Consider the following 13,889-nt stretch of genomic DNA (forward strand, 5'->3'; position numbering starts at 1 on the left):
AGACAACGGGGAGACCGTCCTGGAGTGTATTGGGAGGTAGATTTTACTGAAGTTAAACCTGGAATGTATGGTAACAAGTATCTGTTAGTATTTGTAGACACTTTTTCAGGATGGGTTGAGGCGTTTCCCACTAAAACTGAGACTGCCCAGATTGTGGCCAAGAAGATCCTTGAAGAAATCCTGCCAAGATTTGGAATCCCTAAGGTAATCGGGTCCAACAATGGACCAGCCTTTGTTGCCCAGGTAAGTCAGGGCTTGGCCACTCAGTTGGGCATCGATTGGAAATTACACTGTGCTTACCGCCCTCAAAGCTCAGGACAGGTAGAAAGGATGAATAGGACCTTAAAAGAGACCTTGACTAAATTAGCCATTGAGACCGGCGGGAAAGACTGGGTGGCTCTCCTCCCTCTTGCGCTCTTCTGAGCCCGAAACACCCCTGGACGTTTCGGGCTCACTCCTTTTGAAGTTCTGTATGGAGGACCTCCCCCCTTAATGGAAGCTGGTGGAACATTGGTTTCCGACTCTGACCCTGTCTTACCCTCCTCTTTGCTTATTCATTTAAAGGCCCTAGAAGTGATTAGGATCCAGATTTGGGACCAACTGAAGGCAGCCTATACCCCAGGGACCACCGCACTACCCCACGGGTTCCAAGTTGGAGACAAAGTCTTGGTCAGACGGCATCGAACCGGCAGCCTCGAGCCACGGTGGAAGGCACCCTATTTGGTGTTACTAACAACCCCTACTGCGGTAAAAGTTGACGGGATTGCCTCCTGGATCCACGCCTCCCACGTCAAGAGGGCCGCCAGTCAAGATGAAGAAAACCACGAAGACAATTGGACAGTGGCAGCCACTGACAATCCTCTTAAGCTTCGTTTGCGCCGCAGGCGCCACCCTGAGCCTAGGGAACCATAACCCTCATGCTCCAATTCAACAGTCTTGGGAAGTGCTTAATGAGGAGGGAAACATTGTGTGGGCAACCACTGCAGTCCATCCCCTCTGGACTTGGTGGCCTGATCTCACACCTGACATCTGTAAGTTAGTGGCAGGATCCCCCAAATGGGACCTCCCCGATCATACCGATCTTAGTAACCCACCCCCTGAAGAGCGGTGTGTCCCAAACGGGATAGGGAGCACATATGGGTGTTCGGGGCAGTTTTACCGAGCTAATCTTAGAGCTGCACAATTTTATGTTTGCCCTGGTCAGGGTCAGAGCAAAAGGCTTCAACGAGAATGTGGAGGGGCATCAGATTACTTTTGTGGTAAATGGACATGTGAAACGACAGGGGAAGCTTACTGGAAGCCCTCCTCTGACTGGGACCTAATCACGGTAAAACGAGGAAGTGGCTATGATAAGTCAAACCAAGGAGAAAGAAACCCCTATAAATATCCAGAGAGTGGGTGCGCTTTTAAAAACAGCCCCCCAGGACCATGCAAGGGTAAATACTGCAACCCCCTACTTATAAAGTTCACCGAGAAAGGGAAACAACACCGTCTAAGTTGGCTTAAAGGAAATAGGTGGGGTTGGCGAGTATACATTCCACTAAGAGATCCTGGGTTCATTTTCACGATCAGGCTGACAGTGAGAGACCCGGCGGTGACACTCGTTGGGCCCAACAAGGTCCTTATAGAACAGGGCCCCCCAGTCGTACCGGCTCCACCAAAGGTCCCAGCCGTACCAGCTCCACCAACTCCACAGCCCAACATAGTGGTACCCTCCCTAGGGACTAATACTCCCCTCATAAAGCCTACCTTGGCTTCCCCACTGCCCCTAGGTACAGAGAACCGTCTGGTCAGTCTAGTCCAGGGAGCTTTTTTAGCTTTAAATAGAACTAACCCTAATATGACTCAATCATGCTGGTTATGCTATACCTCTAGCCCCCCTTATTATGAAGGAATAGCTCAGATCAGGACTTATAATATTACTTCAGATCATTCTCAATGTCTTTGGGGAGAAAATAGAAAGTTGACTCTAGCAGCAGTTTCAGGAAGAGGGCTTTGTTTGGGCCAGGTACCTCAGGATAAAGGGCACCTCTGTAATCAGACCCAGAACATCCAGTCTAGCAAAAGTGGTCAGTATCTAGTGCCCCCCTTAGACACAGTATGGGCTTGCAATACCGGTCTCACTCCTTGTGTGTCTATGTCTGTTTTTAATAGTTCCAAAGATTTCTGCATTTTGGTTCAGCTTATTCCTAGACTCCTGTATCATGATGATAGCTCCTTTTTAGACAAATTTGAGCATCGGGTCCGCTGGAGAAGAGAGCCCGTTACCTTAACTTTGGCAGTTCTATTAGGATTAGGAGTAGCGGCTGGAGTAGGTACAGGAACCGCTGCCTTAATTAAGACCCCCCAATACTATGAAGAACTACGTGCAGCTATGGATGTTGATCTTAGAACTATAGAACAGTCTATAACCAAATTAGAAGAATCTTTAACTTCCCTGTCCGAAGTGGTGCTACAGAATAGAAGGGGATTAGACTTATTATTCCTTAAAGAAGGAGGACTCTGTGCTGCCCTAAAAGAAGAATGTTGTTTTTATGTTGACCATTCAGGAGTAATCAAAGATTCTATGGCCAAACTTAGAGAACGCCTAGATATACGTAAAAGAGAAAGAGAAAGCCAACAAGGATGGTCCGAAAGCTGGTTTAATAAGTCCCCTTGGCTCACCACTCTCCTCTCCACCATAGCAGGACCTTTGATTACTCTTATGCTTTTGCTTACTTTTGGCCCCTGCATCCTTAATAAGTTAGTAGCTTTTATTAGAGAAAGGATAAATGCAGTACAGGTTATGGTACTAAGGCAACAATATCGGGTCCTTCAGGAGGTTGAAAACTCGCTCTAAGATTAGAGCTATTTCCTAAAAGGAGTGGGGAATGAAGAATAAAAAAATTACTGAACTCTTCCTCACCCCAGAGCCCGACCCCTCCCATCTAGAGAGTGTTCCCAGAACACTCCTGAACTCTTCACCCCAGAATGCATTCCTGAACTCCTCACCCTAGAGTTCGAACCCTCCCAACTAAAGACTGTTCCAAGAACATTTTTGAGATAAGGGCCTCCTGGAACAACCTCAGAATGAACCGGATACATTGCCAAATAATAGGACATGACCCCTTAGTTACGTAGAATCCCTTGGCAGAACCCCTTGTCCCTTGGCAGAACCCCTTAGTTATGTAAACTTGTACTTTCCCTACCCCGCTCTCCCCCCCTTGAGATTTCCTATATAAGCCTGTGAAAAATTTGGCTGGTCGTCAATTCTCCTCTACACCACTAGGTGTATGAGTTTCGACCCCAGAGCTCTGGTCTATGTGCTTTCATGCTGTTGCTTTATTAAATCTTGCCTTCAACATTTTGAGTTCAGTCTCAGTGTCTTCTTGGGTCCGCGGCTGTCCCGAGGCTTGAGTGAGGGTCTCCCTTCGGGGGTCTTTCAACCTCAGGGAGTGTGAACCTGGGAGGCAGCGCGCAGTGAGACCCCGACCTCCTCCTCGGACCCCGAATTGGTGTTCAGGCCAGGAGTGGAGCAGGGAGCTAGGCTCCAGACAGCTGAAGAAGGGGGCAGGGTGGGAGGATTTTGCTGGGCACTGCAGAGACTGGGTAGAGCTACTGCTGGCCTTCCCAGCAGAGACCATTTCCCTCCTAGGTCTCACTCACCCAAAGGGGTCCAGGACAATTGGGCAACCAGCTGCAGGAGAAGGGTGCAGATCACAGTGGCCTTGAGGACCCAGGCTATTTGGTTCTGTGCAGATCTTGAACTACTTTATAAATCTGAACGATAGTGATTGTATTATCTTAGAATCCAACTTCAAATTACCGTTGCCAATGGAAAATACCAAACAATCTTAATTTCTTTCTTTTTGTTTTTTTCGAAACAGGGTTTCTCTGTATAGCTCTGGCTGTCTTGGAACTCACTTAGGAGGGAGGGAGGGAGGGAGGGAGAGAGAGAGAGAGAGAGAGAGAGAGAGAGAGAGAGAGAGAGAGAGAGGAAGGAGGAGGAGGAGGAGGAAGAGGAGGAGGAGGAGGAGGAAGAGGAGGAGGAAGAACAGGATAGAGACAGAGAGAGAATGAAATCTGTACAGTATGCTCAGTATGCAATCCCAGCCCACAGCTCACCCACCAGCCTCCCTCCATCAGAAGTAGAGTGAGCAGGTCCTGAACACCCCCTCTCCACAGGAGGAATTAATTTTACCTCTGCGAGGAAATAGCTCAGTCTGTGAACACCTACACCAACATCCAATGTTACCCAACATCCTGTAAGTCAGATGAATTTTATCTATCTTGTCTATTTTAAATCTTTAATTAAATAATATGAAAGAGTCGGGAAGACAAAGGAAGACACAAGTCAATGTTTCTCGAAAGATCTTTATAATAAAGTTCTTTTTAAAATTTAACCCATTTATTTTTTATTCTTTTGGCAAGCATCACACAAAATTTGTAAAACTACCTTGCCTGGGATAGTTACATTTATTTATTTATTTATTTTTTGGTTTTTCGAGACAGGGTTTCTCTGTATAGCCCAAGCTGTCCTGGAACTCAGACTGTAGACAAGGCTGGCCTCGAACTCAGAAATTCGCCTATCTCTGTTTCCTGAGTGCTGGGACTAAAGGCATGGCTAGTTACACATTCTTGTGTTGCTTCATAGGAGCTGTAATTGTGTATGATTGATACAATTCTTGCTGAGTCACATTCCAGAGATTTGACATTCATGTTTCCAAGCTCAGACTAAAGAAAGCTTGGGGAATTCACATTAGACCAGCAGCGCACTTATTTCTATCCTCATGTGTTGTTCTTAAACTGACATTAGACATTTAAAAAGTATTATTTTTGCCTTTATACAAATCTGTCTTCATTTGTGAAACAGCATACAATGACAGGCAATTCTGTTTCTTAAATCAGAGTTTATTTGATGACAATGTACATTTTATAACGAAACTGTGGTAAAATATTGATGTTTAAACAAAGTTTTGTTTTGGTTTTTTTTTTTTTTTGTTTTGTTTTTTCGAGACAGGGTTTCTCTTTGTAGCCCTGGCTGTCCTGGAGCTCACTCTGTAGACCAGGCTGTCCTCGAACTCAGAAATCCGCCTGCCTCTGCCTCCCGAGTGCTGGGATTAAAGGTGTGTGCCACCACGCCCGGCTTAAACAAAGTATTTTTTATATAAAGCAACGTTACAGTGTGCAAAATTCGTTTAGAATACTGATGAATACCAAAGCTCATGTGACAGCCTGAGAACATGACTGTAGGTTTACTGAGGGCACAGCAGAATTCACAGTGAGGCTGACGATACCCTTGTCATTATGTGTGTTAATAACTGATGATGGGGCTGCAGAGATTGCTTAGTGGTTAAGAACACTGACTGCTCTTCCAAAAGTCCTGAGTTCAGATTCCAGGATCCACATGGTGGCTCACAACCATCCCTAATGAGATCTGATGCCCTATTCTGGTGTGTCTGAAGACAGCTACAGTGTATTTACATACAAAAAAATAAATGAGTTAAAAAAACCAACAACTAATGCTGAAGGGACTGGAGAGTTGGCTAAGTGATTAAGAGCACTGGCTGCTCTTCCAGAGAACTGAGGTTCAATTCCCAGCACCTACAGGACAGCTCACAACTGTCTGTAACTCCAGTTCCAGGCGATCCTACTCCCTCCCTAGACACCAGGCAGGGAGGTTGTGCACAGACACACTTTGGGTCGAAACACCCATACATATTAAATAAATAGATAATTTTACATTAAATAAATAAATACATACATAAACAAATAAATAACTGATGCTGAGAACCAGCTGTGTGGGACTCCTCATAACCAAGAGCCCTTGGTTTCACAAAGTGTGATCATATACTTAACCAACAACCTAACTGGCAGAGACCTCATTGCAGTCTCTGTAGGCCATAGTGGTTCCTGCCTTCAACCCAGCACTTGGAAGGCAGAGACAGGTGGATTGACGAGGTCTACAGAGTGAGTTCCAGACAGTCAGAGCTACATAGTGAGAGCCTGCCTCAAAACCAAACCAAACCAAACCACCAGTAATGTGAGAACAACCAGCAGCTTTGATGTTCATTTTCAGAAGGAGAAGATAAATCTGTATTTTCCAGTGAAAATTTGACAAAAGTCAAGCCCTGGTGTGTTTCCCCTCAAGTTCTAGGGTTAAAAAACTCTGTTTAAGTGTGTGGAAGTATTGTTATTTACATCACACAGTCCCTCCACCACTTAGCTCCTGACAGCAGCTGAGCCTTCTACATCCAGGAAGACCTTCCACTGGAGAGCCCTGCTGTGAAGTGTCAAAGCTGGAATGCCTTTAGCAAGAGTTGGTGTGAGAATCCAACACAGTCGCTGTGTAGCTGCTCCCAGACAGTTGCTTGCCCTCAGGACCAGAAGCTTGAGCTCAGAGACTTGTGACTCTGCCATGCATGTTTTCTGAGTGAGGGTTAATAACATGTTACAAAGTGGAGCAGAGTAGAACACAGTCCCCACAGGACTGCATTGCAGTTGAGGCCCTGTTCCTTTGTCCTTTCTGTGATCCTACAGACAGGAGTTAGACTCTGGAAGATCGGGGGGAGGGAGGGTAGAATCTCAAGGCAAAGGCCCTGGAAGGAGGACATGTTCTCCTTGGGAGAAGTTCATGTCCTCAAGGCAGTCTCCAGAGTGAAGGGGCCTAATTGGGCCTTGGGGGACAAGAATGGAAAAACACTACCATTAATCTTGGACCCCAATGGAGAATGAGACAGGCACTACTCACAGGAACCAGAAAGGGCCTACTCCTCCATACAAACTAAAATGGTGCAGAAATAAACACAGAAGAAGGTAGAAGAGCCAGAGCCAGGACTGAGCCAATGCTGTGACCTGTCCCAGCTGCCCTGGCTGCTTATAATCCTGGGGACAGGACAAGGCTAAGGACATCCCCCTGTCTCTTGGATCATAGAGTCTGTCAGCCTGTGGTTCCACTAAGTGACAAGGACAAAAGATCTGAGGAGGACAGAGCTGAGAGTGACCAGACCACACCAAAGTGGTCATGAGCTGGGCTCTAGATAGGCATGACCACAACCTCTTCCTGTCCCACCTGACGCTCAATGCAGGAAACATAGTTTCTGGAAGGTTCTCCATGTTGCCATTTATTTCTGCTTCAGCACTTTGAGTTATGTCACTCCACTAATCAACCCTCAGCTCAAAGATTTGAGCAATCAAGTTCACATTCAGATTCTTATGTTCAGTGTGGTAGTGAGGAGCTGCAGCTCAGGGCAGCATGGAGCTGTCAGGATGCAGATGATCCCTTAGTGCCTGCTGGACCAGGAAGGATGGCTGTGGAAAGGAGAACAGGGAAGTTAGGGACAGGGTCCTTGTGTGCTAAGGTAGCCTGGGCTTTCCAGGTCTTCCCATTGTGCATAGAGGAAAAGCAAATAGCTTTAGACAATTTTAGTTTCTAAGTCAGGACTTGTTCCTACAAGAAGGCTATCTCAGGGTAAAAAAATAAGAGTCAGGACACTGAATATGAAACTATCTCCATGTCCCACCACTCATTCAAAGGTCCAGATCTGAGAGGGCCTGGAACCCAGTCCTCTTCTGTTTGCCTTAGGTCCAATCCCCTGTCCTATTTGTTACATCTGAAGGCCTGCAGAAACAAGGCAGAGCCCTGGACACTGTTGCTGCCTGCAGTAGAAGAAAGAAGTCATTCAGGAGACTGACAGGTGGGAGGAGCTAATATGGGCTAACTTTGCTCTACATTCACCCCAAGAGTCTCAGTGACATTCTCTCCCACACCTATCTCCAGCTGGAACATAGTCCCCTCCTTTTCTACCTGTGAGAAGAAAAACTGTAAGAGTTCAAGGAAAATCTTGACCCTAGGAAGTTCCCAGAACTGACAGAGGACCCAGGTGGAGACAGTAGCAATGTGGGGTGTGGATTTGTTTCCTATTAATGAGCCCACTACACTTTTAAAGAGGACAGAGAGAAAACTCAGACCCTGCCCTTTCCTACCTATTTTTCTGCTGCTCTTCAACACAAAAGCCACCATAGCTTCAATGATGATCACAGCTCCAAGGACAACCAGAACAGCTATGTTTACCATGTTGGAGCCGGTGGATGGAGGAGGCTCTGGGAAGGACAAGTACAGGAAATGAAGTGGGGGTTATGATCCCAGCTCTGAGCCATGACAAACTCAGGGTCTGCAGAAGGCTCCAGCTTTCCCTGACCCCAGCTCTGCACTCACACCCTCCTTACCCCATCTCAGGGTGAGGGGCTCAGGCAGCCCCTCATGGTACACATGGCATGTGTAATTCTGCTCCTTCCCAAGAGGCACCACCACAGCTGCCCACTTCTAGAAGGTTCCATCCCCTGCAGGCCTGGTCTCCACAAGCTCCATGTCCTGAGTCAGCTCCTCCCCATTCAACTGCCAGGTCAGGGTGATGTCAGCAGGGTAGAAGCCCAGGGCCCAGCACCTCAGGGTGACATCACCTGCAGGTCTGGGATGATGGGTCACATGTGCCTTTGGGGGATCTGTGTGGAAGATTTAAGAAATCACACAATTGGGCTGGTGAGATGATTCAGTGGGTAAGAGCACCCGACTGCTCTTCCGAAGGTCCAGAGTTCAAATCTCAGCAACGACATGGTGGCTCACAACCATCCGTAACGAGATCTGACTCCCTCTTCTGGAGTGTCTGAAGACAGCTACAATGTACTTACATATAATAAATAAATAAATCTTTAAAAAAAATCACACAATTAACAAGACACACTGAAATCTACACAAGACTCAGTTAAATCAATGATGACACCGAACTATGTGTCTGTTTGACACTACAACTGTCACTGCACTAGTGACCTGCAAGTAGAGCTGGTCCCCTCACCACAGAAATACACATTTTCTTTTGAGACTCAGAAGCCAAGATGGAATTCACATGAGCCAGTGGGTCAACATGGTCATCCTTATGTGATGTTCAATAGCATAAGTGAGGTAGTCAAAGAATGGAAGAGGGAATGGTAAAAAAGTAATTTAATATGTGTTTAAGTTCATATCAAAATCAGAAATTAGGGCCATATGCTACTGGAAGGATGCCACCACTGAGACTACCACTGTGGTCATCTTGCAGACCAACATTAACTGTCAGTCCAAGTGAACAGCCATCACAAAGTGTGTAGCCAGAGAAAATGACTCCCAGTCCCTGCCTCTGGGGGACAAAGTACAGGTGTGTCACACAGGATCCCTGGAGTGAGCTGTGGACCCTAGTGCAGCACTCACTGGAACACAGTGGGCTCACAGGGTGTGTGGTCTTCCCTCTCACTCAGCCCTGGATTGCAGAAGACCCTGTCTCTCAGAGTCCAAGTCCTGATTCACTGGGGGGGGGGGGGGCACTGTAACTTGTGGGACAGAGGGAGAGCAGGGGGCTTCTGCATGTTTAGGTCTGACAGGACACAGTGTAAACTCACAAGAACCGCTCTTTTAATGAGAACCCTGACTTATCTTGTGTAATTATCCAGGTTAGCAGCCTCCCCTGGCACCTGTGGAGTCTGATACAAATGATAATAGGAGGGCAGGGAGAAACAGGATCACTCCAGTGCAGACAAAAACTGACTAGAAGCAAAATAAGGTCTTCAAAAAAAAAATTAAAGAAAAAAGAAAGAAGAAAAAGAAAAGAGAGAAGAAAGAAAAAGGAATTCCACAATTTATATTCCTCCAGGGTAGCCCATAAGGGCCCATGTGACCATTCAGCACTGTAGGAATAGAAAGAATTGGGTTACAGACAGCGAGAGATCTGGGAGAATGTATTCTTTGAAAATTCTAGAAACTGGGGCAACCAGCCTAGTGTAGGGGAGTCCATGTTTCCAATCAGGTAAGGCGACTTCCGGTCCTGAGGTGTAAGGGTTGACACACTCAGCAGGACAGGAGTCAGTGTCCACACACAGTGGGTGTGGGCAGAGAACTCAGCCTGGGAGAGGCCATGGCTGACAGAGGCTACAGGGGAACTGAAGGGAGCAGCTGTTGTTACCTCAGAGAAATTCTCTCCTTCCCTCCTGAGACAGCCTGGGCACTGTCCAGGGAGAAGGCTGAGCCTTGGCAGACTCAGTGCAGTCACTGTGATGAGGAATCAGGAGACCCAGGGACACTCTCTCCCCTCTGAGACAGGGGCATCACCCCAGCTGAGGGTTTCTTCTTCCCCAGGACTGAGCCCCAGCCCGAGGGCAGAGGGAGGAGCTGCCCGCGGCCCCTGCACCTGTGCGCAGCAGCGTCTCCTTCCCGAGCTGCAGGTATCTGCGGAGCCACTCCACGCACTCGGCCTCCAGGTAGAACTTGTATAGCTCTGCAGCACCAGCCTGCTCCCACTTGCGTCGGGTGATCAGCGCTACCAGATCCGCCGCCATCCACGTTTTCAGGTCTTCGTTCAGGGTGATGTAATCGCGGCCATCATAAGCGAACTGCAGGTACCCGCGGAGGAGGCGCCCGTCCAACCCCATGTCACAGCCAGACAACCGCTGGAATGTGTGAAAGCCTGCAGGATCCCACGGTCAGCCCCGCCCACCGCCCCGGCCCCGCCCACCCGCGGACTTCTCAAAAGTGAAAGGGTAACCAGTCCTGGGTAGGTTCTGCTTCAGAACCTAGGACTTGGGACCTGAGACATCTCCGGCCCCTGTCTCGGGACGTGGCGAGGTCGTGACCTTCGACCCGGGGTCACTCACCGCCCTTGCTCTGGTTGTAGTAGTGGATCAGGTTCCTCAGGCTCCATCCGAAACTCTGCTCATTGTCCTTGGCGATCTGTGTTTCCCGCTCCCAATACTCCGGTCCCTCCTGTTCCATCCACGGCGCCCGCGGCTCAGATCTCGGATTCTCCGCATCGCTGTCGAAGCTCACGAACTGCGTGTTGTCCACGTAGCCGACAGAGATGAACCGGGGCTCCCCGAGGCCGGGCCGGAACACTGCGGTCTCGAAATATCGCATCGAGTGTGGGCCTGGGGGCGGCGCGCGATGAGACCCCGACCTCCTCCCGGGACCTCGGGCGGGTGCGCAGGCCAGGAAGGGGAGCAGGGTGAGGGGCTCGGGATGCGGGTGTAGAAGGGGCGGAGGTGGGCGACTCAGGGACGCGGTTTCCACGGTGCCGTCCCCGCCCTTCCCCGCAGAGGTCGTTTCCCTCCCGACCACTCACCCGCGCGAGTCTCGATCATAGTCAGGGCGGCCGCCAGCAGCAGGAACAGCGTTCGCTGCGCCATTGCCCCATTTGGAATACAGGGCATCTGAGGCCCTAGGGCTGCATGGACTTTATAACTTGCACCCGCCAATGAGGAGCTGGTTGGTTCCTTCCCCAGGATCCTGCCACCCAATGGAGATGAGACCTGCCAGATAATTCCTGCTACCTCAGGAGGTCAGAGAGGGCATCAGATCCCCAGGAGCTATAAAGTGGTGCTGCTCCAGGGCAAGGGAGGGGCAGGAGCTGAACTGCAGGAGAGGGTGGTGTCTGCAGGGAGCAGAGTGAAGCCCTTGTGCACCTGTGTCTTAGTGAGGGTTTCCATTGCTGTGATAAAACCCCATGACCAAAAGCAACTTGAAAAAGAAAGAGTTTCTTTCAGTTTACACTTCCACATCACAGTCTACCATTGAAGAGATTCAGGGCAGGACCTTGAGAGAGGATTCTCAAGGAACTGAAGCAGAGACCATGAGGACCAGTGATAATAGCATTGCAGCTCATGGCTTGCTCAGCCTGCTTTCTTATACAATCCGTGATCACCAGCCAAGACAACCTCCAGTGGGCTGAGCCTTTCCATAATGATCATTAACAATAATTAAAAAATGTCTTATAGACTTTCTCAAAAGCATCCTGGATGGAAGCAATTTCTCAATTCAGGATCCTCTTCTTATATATGTCTCAGCTGGTGTGGAGTTGACAAAATGCAAACAGCACAGCCTCCTGGTGCAGGGTCACTCAGTGAGAGCTGAGGGAGGAGGATGTGTGAGTTCCTCCCCCTGAGCTGAGCCAGGGACCTGCCCTGTGGATGGAACCCCATGGAAAAACAGTTGGAATGCAAGGAATGGGAGCCCAGTGGGTTCCAACTCCATTCCTGCCCCTCAGTCCTGAGGACCTGTCTCTTCCTTGCCTGTTGGTTGATGCTGTTGATATAACCATGGGAGAGACTGATAAAGTCAGGGCAAGGGAGGAGATGAGGAGAGAAATAGGGACAGTTTATTACCTCAGAACAGGGTAATCTGATTTTGGAGAGACTGAGGAGAGGTAGGTAGGTATGTAGTTAGGTAGGAAGGTAGTTTATAGATATACAGACAGAAAGACAGACATAAAATTAAAAAGAAATGAGAAGAAGTGCTCTTCCACTCTTTGGACATTGACAATTTCCCTTCTTGCTCAGACTTCATGCAGCTCAGGTCCTGCTCCAACAGACACCTGCCCAGCTGGGGAAACATTCAGGGCTGACCCTGTGGGCTTGTTACAGTTCTTGCATGGATCAGAGAACCATGAGATTTTCAAAGATCACACACCACAGCAGAGTGCATGTGAGAGATTTTGGGGGTGGGTAGTCAGGCTGGAAGAGAAAAAAATAGGGGGCTGCGGAGACCTGGGCTGGATAACAGTGTGCAACTTGTGGCCATAGTGAAAATGTGTCACATTTGGTGGCTGGTGATGGTGTGGCTTCTGGCACTGAGAGGCTGAAAGCAGGCTGGTTCTGGAATGTGGGTGGTTGTTGGCTGACAGACATCCCTTCCTCTTATTTATTATATAAGGTGAGAAAATAGAAAGAGGTGACTGGTGAGGCATAAATGGGGTTACTGTGCTCTTTAGACGGCTTTCTGTTGTCTAGGGTGGTGGTGGTGTCAACATCGTTGGGGACCCAAGAAAGCTGGATGCTGTCTAGGTTCAAAAAAAAGCATGCTGTTCCCTCACTGTCCAGGCTCTGCAGGGCCATCTGCAGCTGGGGAATGCAGATGCATTCTTTTTTTTTTTAAAGATTTGTTTGTTTGTTTGTTTATTTATTATATGTAAGTACACTGTAGCTGTCTTCAGACACTCCAGAAGAGGGAGTCAGATCTCTTTATGGATGGTTTTGAGCCACCATGTGGTTGCTGGGATTTGAACTCAGGACCTTTGGAAGAGCAATCAGTGTTCTTACCAGCTGAGCCATCTCACCAGCCCTCAGATGCAGTCATTCTTGGGGCATCATAGGGCAGGTGCTTTGAAGCCGTCTGGCATGCAGAGTTTGAGGAAACACCTGGAGCTAGCATTTTACTGAAGCATATCTGTATATATAAGGATCAGAAGGTAAAGTTAAGGAGGTTAGAATAAATTTTTTTCCTTAGCTGAACATTTTAAACTTTTAGGCCTATTAGGTGGGGGTGGGGCATCCCAAGACCACAGAAAAGGAGAGGATAACCCCACCCTTAGGACTAAGCTGAATAGGCAGCAGATGAAACAGGCTGTTGATTGACAGTTCTTCTCTGCAGTCCTTTTGATCATGAGAGGTGGATTCAAGTAGTTTCTTTGAACCTTAAAAGAATTTTTTAAGTTTATAAAATGAGATAAATTTTAGACATGTAAACATACCACTGTGGATTCTGTACTGAACTTCTCATTGTAGAAAAGGCAGCAGACTTGTGCCTTTGAGTCATAGTAAAAGCTTGGAGACCCTGAAAGAGGGGTTTGAGGTAAAAGCATGAATAGGGCATATACAGATTGGACAGATGTTTTTAGCTCAATGAGAAGCCCTTTTAAGTCTATACTTAGAGACAACCATAGGAGATTCATAATCTTGAGCTTGTGACTGTGACAATAGCAATCACTGATTATCATAACTAGATCAATAACTCATCAGAACGTCAGTGATTAATGTTAAAACTCTGAACTCTTTAGATCTTAATATAACAATAGCATAGAGAGGGAAGAAATCTGAAACATTTTTCATTT

General features: G+C 47.9%; 1 pseudogene across 1 annotated transcript; it reads right to left on the bottom strand.

Moving 5' to 3' along the window:
- Positions 1-7,076: 7,076 nt before the first annotated feature.
- H2-Bl (histocompatibility 2, blastocyst) lies at positions 7,077-11,216 on the bottom strand (annotated as a pseudogene). Its single transcript, NR_160676.1, has 6 exons — positions 11,127-11,216; positions 10,663-10,932; positions 10,200-10,475; positions 8,209-8,484; positions 7,966-8,082; positions 7,077-7,290 (listed from the first exon to the last, which is right to left on the bottom strand). The product of NR_160676.1 is annotated as a histocompatibility 2, blastocyst, transcript variant 1, non-coding (transcript).
- Positions 11,217-13,889: the final 2,673 nt, after the last annotated feature.

This window comes from Mus musculus, chromosome 17 (assembly GCF_000001635.26).
Source record: "Mus musculus strain C57BL/6J chromosome 17, GRCm38.p6 C57BL/6J".
NCBI classification, from domain to species: Eukaryota; Metazoa; Chordata; class Mammalia; order Rodentia; family Muridae; genus Mus; species Mus musculus.